The sequence below is a fragment of the Coturnix japonica genome, unplaced genomic scaffold (genome assembly GCF_054131305.1).
Source record: "Coturnix japonica strain WE unplaced genomic scaffold, WE-NBRP24 Scf205, whole genome shotgun sequence".
Lineage (NCBI taxonomy): Eukaryota > Metazoa > Chordata > Aves > Galliformes > Phasianidae > Coturnix > Coturnix japonica.
In genome coordinates, this window is record NW_028189108.1 from 25,118 (window position 1) to 33,488 (window position 8,371).

General features: G+C 52.7%; 1 pseudogene across 1 annotated transcript; it reads right to left on the bottom strand.

The window, feature by feature from the left end:
- Positions 1–4,505: 4,505 nt before the first annotated feature.
- LOC146750985 (uncharacterized) lies at positions 4,506–8,109 on the bottom strand (annotated as a pseudogene). Its single transcript, XR_014941986.1, has 3 exons — positions 7,914–8,109; positions 7,205–7,315; positions 4,506–7,099 (listed from the first exon to the last, which is right to left on the bottom strand). The product of XR_014941986.1 is annotated as an uncharacterized LOC146750985 (transcript).
- Between the last annotated feature and the right edge of the window lie 262 nt (positions 8,110–8,371).

Genomic DNA, 8,371 nt, shown 5'->3' on the forward strand with positions numbered 1-8,371 from the left:
CAGGTTTCCTTTCAAAGTAGTCACTGTGTGCAGGATGCTGGATGAATGACAGTGTGTGCACAATGCTCTGCAGCCCTGTGATTCCTCTGTAGTGTGAAGGAATTTGTCCATTAATGCTGCATTGTTAAAAAGACCTGAGGTGCTGTGCAGCCTTCACGTGGTTGTTAACATCCTTCAGGAGCCCCTTAGCCCCCGTGTTGGGTTTAGGATCAGCAGTGCTGAAGGAGAAGCACTGCAGAGGAAGGATCTCCTGAGCAATCATTGACTTTGTCTTCCTTCTTCCCAGACTGCTGCTCCAGCCCTGCCGGAGGTCAGCCTGCTCACCAAGGCTGTAGAAGATGACACTGAAAAGTTCATCTTGGAAATCTCAGGAGGGGAAATGGTAGCAGAAATTGACTTGGACCTGGAGAAGGATGAGGATGATCTCCTTCGTGAACTTTCTGAGATGATTGGCAGTTGAACTGCATAGTAGTTATTATAGTATGTTTAAAAAAACAAAAAACAAAAAAAAAAAACAAAAAAAACCCCTTTAATTTAATAAAAACCTTTTCTTTTTGGTTGGATACCCCAGGGTGGTACTTTACTAAAAGAGTCTTTGCAATAATGAGTCATAAAGCACAGCTGAACTGGTAAAAGATTGGCAGACTGCATTCCATTGTCCTGAGTTTTCCTGCTGGTCAGAGTTGAGGTCCTGTCCCTGATCCTGGTTGGCTCCTTTCAGCAGCAAGAGAAGAAAGCAGTGGGGATCTGTGCCCTGGGATGTGCCCAAGCCTCCAGCCTGGCACCCACCTGCCTGGTGCTGCCCCTGGCACGTGTGGTGCTGGGATGAGGGGGGAGCCCAGCGGGTTCTCCCTGCTGCTCCCTTCAAACCAGTGTGCGAGGTATGACCCACTGACGCCATCACCCCGGAGTGGGGCACAACGCGGTGCCAGCATCATCATCTCTGCGGGCACTGCAGCGCAGTCAGCGCGGCTCGGGGGCGGGGGGGGGCAGAAAGGAGTTGGGAGGGAGGGAGGAACCTCACAACATCCCGCAAACGGCCCCGGTGCCAACACCGCCCACCGCCCGCCGTCCCCGCACCGCAGCCCGCGCTGCCACCTGGCGGCTGTGCCCGCAGCGCTGCCGGGGGTTCCAGCAGCCGGGCCGCCCCCAGGATGGGACAAATGCGGGGGCAATTAAATTGGATGGAGGAGCCGGAAGGGACCGAGCGGGTCCTGAGCGCTTCAGGGCTGCCCTGAAGTTAAGCACCACATTCGGGGCATTGTCCAAACGCCACTCGGTCAGTGACGGGCTCGGGGCATCCACCACCCCCCAGAAGGGCCCGTGCCTGCGTTGGACCACCCCCACGGCAAAGACGCGTTTCTCAGCCCTCCCCCGCTTCCTTCATCAGTTACGGGCAGCTCTGTGCCATTCCCCTGCTTAGGAAGCCACAACGAGCAACGGGACGGATTCTCAGCCCCATCTCCTGCAGCTCGGACGAGCCGGGGGTCCTCAGCCTCTCCTACAGGATGAACCTCGTAGCCCTTACCAGCTTTGTCGCCTCCTTGCGATGCTTTCAAGGACCTTTTTGTAGGGTGGAGTGCCCCAAAATGCACTTTGCTCCCTGAGCTGGCTCACTGAGCCCAGGCAGCTGCTCAGGTACATCCCAGAGCCACGGGGACATCCCTGCAGTCCCTGAGGACCCTGTTCCCATGTGCTCACTTCCTCACAGCACCCACGGCACAGAAGGACAGGATGCACATCAGGACGGGCGGCTCCCAGCTCTGTTCTTCCCCATAACAGTCAGCACTGCTTTGTCTCTTCCTTTCAGTAACGCTTTATTTGTGAAGACAAAGAGGCGAGGAACAAACACATCCATCGGGAAACAATTCAAACCAACGTACATCATGAGAGCGAAATAAGTTACACTATTTACAGGAACACATCGAGGGATCAAATATTTGTACACACCTTGACAAACCCAGAGCGCAGTGCTGGGCTGCACCACCCAGCAGAGAAAAAAAGCCTTCACCAACAGGAGTTGGGCTCTGTACAACAGCTCTGAGCAAGAAAAGGCACCTGCTGCTGTGTGGGATGGGCTGATGGAGCAGGCAGTGCAGCACTGCAGAGCAGGGAGCAGAGTGCAGGGTGGTGGTGGGATGCAGAGCAGTGAGCAGCTAAAGGGGCAGAGCTGCTCCACTGGGAATGGGGACAAAGGCCCGGGGTGGCAGGAAGGTGAAGGGCAACGCTTTGCTGGAAAGGCCTGGGGGGTAGTGGGACTGTGCTGGGATCAGTGAGCCTGGTACATACATACTGTGCGTGCATCCCAGGGTCCTGAAGGAGCTGGCTGAGGTGGTTGCTGAGCCGCTCTCCATCATATTTGAGAAGTCGTGGCTGTCAGGTGAGGTCCCGGATGATTGGAGGAAGGGTCACGTCACTCCCATTTACAAGAAGGGGAGCAGGGACGACCCGGGTAACTACAGGCCGGTGAGTCTCACCTCTGTGCCTGGGAAGATTATGGAACAGATCCTCCTGGACAACATGCTTGATCACATAAAGAACAAGCATGTGATCCGAGACAGCCAGCATGGCTTCACCAGGGGAAGGTCATGCTTAACTAATCTTGTGGCCTTCTATGATGGAGTGACGGCGTTGGTGGATGAAGGGAAGGCGACCGATGTCATTTACCTGGACCTGAGCAAGGCCTTTGACATGGTCCCCCATCACATCCTCATCTCCAAATTGGAGGGAGGTGGATTTGATGGGTGGACAACTAGATGGATAAGCAATTGGTTGAAAGGCCGCAGACAGAGGGTGGTGGTCAATGGCTCTATGTCCAGGTGGAGGCCGGTAACGAGCGGCGTCCCTCAAGGGTCTGTCTTGGGACCGGTGCTCTTTAACATCTTTATTAATGACATCGATGAGGGAATGGAGTGCACCCTCAGCAAGTTTGCTGATGACACCAAGCTGAGTGGTGCAGTCGATACGGTGGAGGGAACAGATGCCATTCAGAGGGACCTTGACAGGCTGGAAAGCTGGGCTCGGGTGAACCTAATGAGGTTCAACACGGCAAAGTGCAAGGTTTTGCACTTGGGCCGGAAGAACCCCAGGCACCTGTACAGGCTGGGAGGAGTTGTCCTTGAGAGCAGCTCGGCAGAAAAAGACCTAGGGGTCCTGATAGATGAGAAACTTAACATGAGCCAGCAGTGCGCTCTGGCAGCCCAGAAAGCAAATGGGATCCTGGGCTCCATCAGGAGAGGGGTGGTCAGCAGGGATAGGGAGGTGATCGTCCCTCTCTACTCTGCTCTTGTGAGGCCCCATCTGGAGTACTGTGTCCAGGTGTGGAGCCCTCAGTACAAAAAAGATATGGAGATTTTGGAAAGGGTCCAGAGGAGGGCCACAAAGATGATCAGGGGGCTGGAGCACCTCCCCTATGAGGACAGGCTGAGGGAGTTGGGTTTGTTCAGCCTGGAGAAGAGAAGGTTGTGGGGTGACCTCATTGCAGCCTTTCAGTACCTGAAGGGAACTTACTCCCAGGAAGGGAGTAAACTCTTCGAAAGGGCTGATAATAGCAGGACTAGGGGAAATGGTTTTAAGTTGAAGGAGGGAAGATTTAGGTTGGATGTTAGGGGAAAGTTCTTTACTAGAAGAGTGGTTAGGTCCTGGAACAGGCTGCCCAGTGAGGTTGTGGATGCCCCGTCCTTGGAGGTGTTCAAGGCCAGGTTGGACGGGGCCCTGGGCAACCTGATCTAGTAAAGGTGTATGTTTGGTGGCCCTGCTAGGCAGGGGGGTTGGAACTACATGATCCTTGAGGTCCCTTCCAACCCGGGTAATTCTGTGATTCTGTGAAACATCATCAGCAACCTTGATGAGGGGATAGTGACCACCCTCAGCAAGTCTGCTGATGACACGAAGTTGGGAGGATTGGCTGACATGCCTGAAGGCTGTGCTGCCATTCAGCGAGACCTGGACAGGCTGGAGAGCTGGGCAGTAAGAAACCGGATGAGGTTTAGCAAAAGCAAGTGTAGAGTCTTGCACCTAGGGAGGAATAATTACATGCACCGGTACAGGCTGGGGGAAGACCTGCTGGAGAGGAGCTCTGCTGAGAGGGACCTGGGCGTCCTGGTGGACAACAGATTGGCCATGAGCCAGCAGTGTGCCCTTGTAGCCAAGAAGGCCAATGACATCCTGGGGTGCATTAAAAAGAGCGTGTCCAGCAGGTCGAAGGAGGTGATCCTCCCCCTCTACTCTGCCCTATTAATGCCTCATCTGGAATATTGTGTCCAGTTCTGGGCTCCCCAGTACAAAAAAGACAGGGATCTCTTGGAGAGAGTCCAGCGGAGGGCCACGAAGATGGTGAAGGGCCTGGAGCATCTCCCCTATTAAGAAAGGAAATGCCTTGTCCAGAAGCAAGCAGTGGGCTGGAGAGGGCACCAAAACCAAACCCTGCTTGCACCTTTCCCTCTCCTCATTCCACATGCTGACATTTATTTTAAGAGCAAAAACAAGACTACAGTGAAGAAAGCTCCAGAACAACTCAGCTACTTTATTCACCCCCTTCTCTTTCCACTACAGAAGATTCTCAGAAAACCTCCAAGAGCCACCTTACTGCTCTGCTGACCCTTCTCTGGGATGCATCAGTGCGCTCAGAAATGACTGAGAGCAACACATGCACACAGACACACAGCAGATCCCTACACAACCACTTCTCCACTAGGAAACAGCATCAAAAAGCAGCTGGTGGGAAGAGTAGAAGTGGAAAGCGGGCATGGTGAGAGAAGTGCTTTGGGCAGCAAGGAAAGGCCATCTGAAGCTCCTGGGTTAAGTCCCTTCTGCAGAGGGTGTCGGTGATGCCGTCTCCTTTGCAAACTCTTCCTGCATGGGGAGAAGCATTGGTCTCCCTCATCCCCGGGCTCTCCAGCATTTTGAGGGTCTCTCCTGCTGGGGGTTTTCCCATGAGAAATGAGGCACCAGCCCTGAGAGAAACTCTTCCTGCAGGAGATGCACTCCTAGTAGCTACCTGTCCTGTGGACTGCAATGTTTAATGAGGACCGAGCTTTGCATGAAGTTCTTCTGGGAGTGTGAGGAGCTCTCTGCTAGGCACAAAGCCCTTCTCACACTCAAGGCTTCCTGCCATTTCAGCTCACTGGTGCAGACATTCTGGTAACACAGCAGATGGGATTCTCTGAGGGAGAGAAAAGACAAGTTCCCAGGCATCTCCCTGCATGCAGGCCTGGCCAAAATGTTCTAAAATGTCCGACAGAAGCTATGGTCTCTCTCCTGTGTGCATATGCTGGTGCAGCTTCAATTCAGAACTCCCTTTGAAGCTCTTACCACACTCAGGACACTCACAGGGTCTCTTTTTCCTGATGGATGCTCTGATGCAGTGTCAGCTCAGAACACCTTTTAAAGCTCTTCCCACACTCAGGACACTTATAGGGTCTCTCTCCTGTGTGCATGCACTGGTGCATCTTCAATTCAGAACGCCTTTTGAAGCTCTTCCCACACTCAGAGCACTTATATGGTCTCTCTCCTGTATGGATGCGCTGGTGGTGCTTCAAATCAGAACTGCTTATGAAGCACTTCCCACAATCAGAGCACTTATATGGTCTCTCTCCTGTATGGATGCGCTGGTGGTGCTTCAAATCAGAACTGCTTATGAAGCTCTTCTCACACTCAGAGCACTTATATGGTCTCTCTCCTGTGTGGACACGCTGGTGCACCTTCAGTTCAGAGATGCTTTTGAAGCTCTTCCCACACTCAGGACACTGAAAGGGTTTCTCTCCTGTATGGATGCGCTGGTGGAGCTTCAAATCAGAACTGCTTATGAAGCTATTCCCACAATCAGAGCACTTATATGGTCTCTCTCCTGTGTGGATGCGCTGGTGGCGCTTCAAATCAGAACTGCTTATGAAGCTCTTCTCACACTCAGAGCACTTATATGGTCTCTCTCCTGTGTGGACACGCTGGTGCATCTTCAATTCAGCACGCCTTTTGAAGCTCTTCCCACACTCAGGACATTTATATGGTCTCTCTCCTGTGTGGATGCGCTGGTGGAGCTTCAAATCAGAACTGCTTATGAAGCTCTTCCCACACTCAGAGCACTTGCAGGGTCTCTCTCCTGTGTGGATGCGCTGGTGGCGCTTCAAATAAGAACTGCTTATGAAGCTCTTCTCACACTCAGAGCACTTATATGGTCTCTCTCCTGTGTGGATGCGCTTGTGGAGCTTCAAATTAGAACTGTTTATGAAGCTCTTCTCACACTCAGAGCACTTGCAGGGTCTCTCTCCTGTGTGGATGCGCTGGTGGAGCTTCAAATTAGAACTGCTTATGAAGCTCTTCTCACACTCAGAGCACTTATATGGTCTCTCTCCTGTGTGGACACGCTGGTGCACCTTCAGTTCAGAGCTGTTTTTGAAGTTCTTCCCACACTCAGAGCACTTGCAGGGTCTCTCTCCTGTGTGAATGTGATGGTGGATGGTGAGGCTGGAACTGTTTTTGAAGCTCTTCCCACACTCAAGGCACTTATACGGTCGCTCTCCTGTGTGGACACGTTGGTGTATTTTGAGTTTAGAAATACCTTTCAAGCTCTTCCCACACTCAAGGCACTTGTACAGTCTCTCTCTTCTGTGGATACACTGGTGGGAAGTGAGGCTCCCACTGTCCGTAAAAGTCTTTCCACAGTCAGAGCACTCAAAGGCTCTCTCTCCTGTGTACATGCACTGCTGGCCAGTGGGGTGGAGTCTCCATTTCATGCTCTCTGCAGAATCACAGATCTCATAATGCCTCTTTGCTGAGTGCGTGCACTGGTGGCTAGTGATGCTGGAATCCAGTTTAAAGCTTTTCTCACACTCAGTGCATGGATTCTGCTTTTTCATCTGGCACACATCCTTGCTCCTGGTTTCCTCAGGCTGCTTTGGACCTATGTTGGAGTCCACTGGGTTCCTCAGTGTCATTCCCAGACGCTTTCCCAGGGGCTTCTTGATGTGCTCACCCTGACCTTGCTGCAGGACTTCCTGGACATCCCTTCTGATTTCTTCCACAGAGATGCGATTCTGCTGCATTTCCACTACACAATTTCTCTGCGGAACCTCCTTTGTATTTTTGATCCCATCAGCTGCTGGATGACAGAGGAAATGCAGCAATAGCACACGGTGCCCAAAATAAAACACAGGCAGAGAAGGCTCTTACAGCCCCAACATTCCCCTTCCCTCCACCACCTCACCTGGGCTGAGGTCTCCTGGCATGGCCTCAGGGCTACGCACATCTGGGATCCAGGGGTCTTCCCCTCGTTCAAGCAGGGAGATCAGCATGGGCTTGGGGGCTGGAAGTGGAGCTTCAGGGAGAGAAACAGGGAACAAGAGAGCATTTCCCTCATGCTGGCACAGTGCCTGTTCAACAGTTCCACTCTGTGCCCCTCCCCAAGGAGAAACCACCATTTATGTCTAAATGACACTGTGCCTACAGCTTCCCTTGGAGCAAAGAATGTTTTGACATCTCTGAACATTGTGAAGGGATATTTTTTCTTTCAAATTAACTTTACAACAGCTTATTTGTTTTCTTACAGTCTACCAGTGGTCAAGGCATCAAAATGTTGATGGCAATTGCATGGAAAATCCTCAATTCCATAGCAGTAACCAGGGATTCATCTGTGAGCTGGAGCTGGTGGCACCAAGCAACACACAACACAAGGGCTGGTTTTCTCCCTCCTGGCTGATGCCTGCTTGCCAGCACTGACTCTGTGGCTTTGATCAGAGTGCCGTGCATACTAATCCCTTCTGAAACTCATGCTTTTCAGTATCTCCTTTCTTGCTGGCACTGTGGTGTGAGTCAATATGTAGCTGCATGGTGTTTATTCAAGGCCCGGCTTGCAGAGGCTCATTCTGCACAGCCAAAGGTGCCCTAACGAGGAGGAAAGGCAAACAAGCTCTCACCCAGCGAGGCCACACACTGGTATGTCTCCAACATCACGTCCCGGTAGAGCTCTCGTTGCACAGGGTCCAGCAGCGCCCACTCCTCCCTGCTGAAATACACGGCCACCTCCTCAAAGCTCACGGGCTCCTGAAAGCAAAGAGGCTCCTTGCTGGGAACAGCCAAGGCCCAGGCAAGCAGCTCGCACAGGACAGAACCTCACACCCCAGCTGCTTTTCTGTCCCCAGCACACACACACTGGCTGAGGACACCTCCCTCTACCCCTGCATTCACATCCCTGGCCCCTTGGCCTCTCCTGCCTGCTTCCCCAACCCCTACCTCAACTGGATGTGCTGCGGCCATTTGCTGCTCTCCTGCAGGCTGGGATGATCACGGCTGGAAGGCAGAAGTTGAACTGGAGCCTGCAGAGAGAAGAGAAATGGCAGGGGAGCTGTGAGGGAATGCAGCAGTCCCAGTTCCA